The sequence below is a fragment of the Pinus tabuliformis genome, chromosome 1_2 (assembly GCF_031772625.1).
Source record: "Pinus tabuliformis cultivar Carrire ecotype Pingquan chromosome 1_2, CPIR1, whole genome shotgun sequence".
Taxonomy (NCBI): domain Eukaryota; kingdom Viridiplantae; phylum Streptophyta; class Pinopsida; order Pinales; family Pinaceae; genus Pinus; species Pinus tabuliformis.
In genome coordinates this window covers 1343545989-1343549310 of record NC_142298.1, presented here as the reverse complement: position 1 = coordinate 1343549310, position 3322 = coordinate 1343545989, and positions in this window count along the sequence as shown.

Below are 3322 nucleotides of genomic sequence, written 5' to 3'. Positions count from 1 at the left end.
AAGGCGAATCTACTGAAGGACTGAGATCTCTTTGGCGCATGATCAGATCTGTAGATCTGACTGTTTGGGTTACACTGAAAGTCTTGAAATCATTCATACCCGAAGGTACGCAAGTACAGTGAAGGGAACAGTGCGCCGGGACGCAGTGCAGTAGGAGGAGACCTGCGTGGGGACGCAGGGCAGAGTAAGATTCGGGTGCGTCCGGGACGCAGTGCAGTGACAGGCGAATTGCGTGGAGACGCAGAGAAGAATAAGGTTCAAGTGCGTCCCTGCAGTAAAAGGACGCGGCGCGATAGTATCTCTGGGTGCGTCTCTGCAGCGAAGTACGCGGCGCGATAGTGTTTTTGGGTGCGTCCCTGCAGCAACAGGACGCAGTGCAGTTGAAGGAACAGTGCGTGGGCACGCAGCACAACAGAAGGATCTCTACGGGTAGACGCAGGAGAGCAGAAGGTGAACTGCGTCTCGACGCAGGTCACAGAAGGGAAAGTTGCGTCTCTGTATTAAGATGTTCTGTTGATTGAATTTCTCTGTTGATAAGGTGTTCTGGGTTAGTTCTGTTATTGCTGATCTGATAACTGTAGTGGACTGTAACTGATATGTACTTGGTGATCATTTGATGCTTTATGAAAATAAGTAGGGGGTTGTAGCTCCCTTCCAGGAGAGACTGGAAAACGAGAGAGAGTTGTAGCTCTCTGCAGGTTGCAGCCTGCGTACTGGTAAAGGACTGCACCAGTACAAAACCATTGTAAAAGAAGTTTCTAATTTGAAAGAAGATAGAGACATATTGCAGCAGGTGGTTTTCACCCACATTGGGTTTCCACCTTACATCTTGTGTTCTTTGGTGTGACTATCTGTTTTTCTTTGTTCATGCTCATTATTTTATGGTACTGACATGCATAAATAATTCAAAGAACAAATAAGGAAGATTTGCAAAAGAATTAGATAATACTGATTCACCCCCCCCTCTCAGTATTATTTCCAACAATTTCTTTTCTAGCCAACCAACTTACCTGGAAAAATGCCTATATGTCAACAACCCATAATGAACAGAATTGCCTCCTCTGGATTAGAAATGAACCACGAAATGCAGCCACATTTATTTCACAGCATCAGAAGAATTTGAATAATCCAGAGATGGTTGACCACATTAGGAAACTTCAGGCAGCAGTCTTGCAGGACTGCCAATATTATGTAGAAACAAAAGGGATGATGGCCATCGAAGCAAATAAGTTATTCTGGGAACATTGTCCCAAAGAAAGACAGGAATATCACACCTACAATCCCCTTAATCTGCAAGCAGCAATTTCACGCATGCCTTATTATGTTAGATGCATGGAACAATGTGCCGAAAGGTGGATTGGCTATCATTTTCATTTTCCGCTTTTGTGGTTGCCTGGGCAACAATATAAGGGTCATTACAAGCTAACCAAGAAGGAAGAGGTGGCAGTATGGCAACAATTACAGCGTGTTTGCGGATTCAGAAGCAGTTTTGATAGTACCTCCTCCAGCTACTGTATCAGCAATTTACACGGTTCATCCCAGTACTCCGATTCTGATTCAGACTAAACGTTGCATGAGGACATGCAACCCTTTCAGTTGGGGGGGATGTTAGGACCCTATATTGCCTATTTTTGACCCTATATTTTGTTATGATATTACCCTCTTTAGCCCTTAAGTGAAACCCTTTGATAATATATTGACCTCATCATCCCAAGGTATGAAGCAACTCTCCTCATTTGCTATATGATTAATTATTTAACACTTATTCATGTTATCTTTGCAATTAATCTTTGGAAATTTGCTAAGTCACTGATAGTTGATTGGAATTGTTCAAAGTCCACAGAATCACAATTTACAGTTGCTGCAACACCAGGAACAGCAACTGTGCAGTTGCTGCAACACCAGAAGCAGCAACTGGTTAAAACAGGAAATGTCTTATTTTGCAACCACAACTGTCTGAAGCTAGCAGGATTACACTCGGCCGATGATGATAAGGCATGACTATCCAAACGCGGGAACAACAGGAGTAGTATGAAGTATTTCAAGGAACGGTTAAGGCGTACCGAATCAGTAACAACGGCAGCAGAACCAAGGATAGTATAAGGTCCCGAGGAGATAGTCAAAGGTTATCAGTTCTTCAACAGCGGAAGGATTCAAGACGATAAAAATATACGTTGTTGTAACAATATGCTGTAACAGGAATTAAAATTCCTATTTTTTTTTAAACTGAATGGAGAAGTGACAATCTATTGTAATAGATGTCTCCTCTATAAAGAGGAGACATCTACAGTTGAGAAGCCAGCCGGTGATACTAGATTGTAAAAGTGCTGAAGGTCGGAACCTCTGTTGTAATTTAAACTCTTGGCAGATGAATAAAGTTTTGTTCTGAGCAGTTTGATTTCATAATTGTGTGCAGGGGAATCTTGTGAGAGGGACAGGGCCCACCTTCTTCACAAGATTCACCCATTCTTTTCCTGTTAAGTGTGTGTTATTTCTGTATGTAGTCAGTCTTGCTTCTGGTATTTGACTTTGCTGATACGATGTTCCTTTAATCGATTGGTGCTGTGAGAAGTGTGTCACCGGTGAATTGGATTCTTGTGTGTGTATTGGCGACTGGTCACAGAGGCAGGTGCTGGGCATCCTTATTCTGAGGACAGGGTCCTGGTCCTCTGTTACAGACAACCATCATTTTTCCATAGATTTGTTAACTTTACTCCATTTCATTTCATTTCTGCAATTATTTCAGATTGCTGTAACACAGAGTAAGGGTTTGATAAGAATCAGATTTGTTGTACTACAACTTTTAATGTTTTTAAAATTAAAGTGCACACAGTACGTAGTCACCTTTGAAATAAAAGGACTTTCCCGGGTTGACAAATTAATGTGGTGCTCAACTGTTAATTAATAACAATTTGAGCGACCAACAAAATGGTTTAGGTGTTGCGTTTGTTGCTTGGAATGGGATGAAAGGTCATGCAAGTAAGCTTGAACGATATGCCTGATATCATTAAATGTGTAGTCCATGGCTCTTTGAAAATTTGCTCTAGCATTCTTTAAACCGAATGGGAGTTTTTGATAGGCAAAGATGCCCCATGGGAAAACGAAGGTGGTTTTGTGCTAGTATTTTGGTTTTATAGCAATTTGGTTGTAACCTGAGAATCCATCCATGAATGAAAATGATTCACAACCAGCGCAGTCATCGATGATTTGATCGATGAATGGTGTCGGATAATTATTCTTGGGACACACGGCATTCAAGTCTCGATAGTCGACACATACGCCAATGGTTCCTTGTTTCCTATCGATAGGAACTAGATTGGAA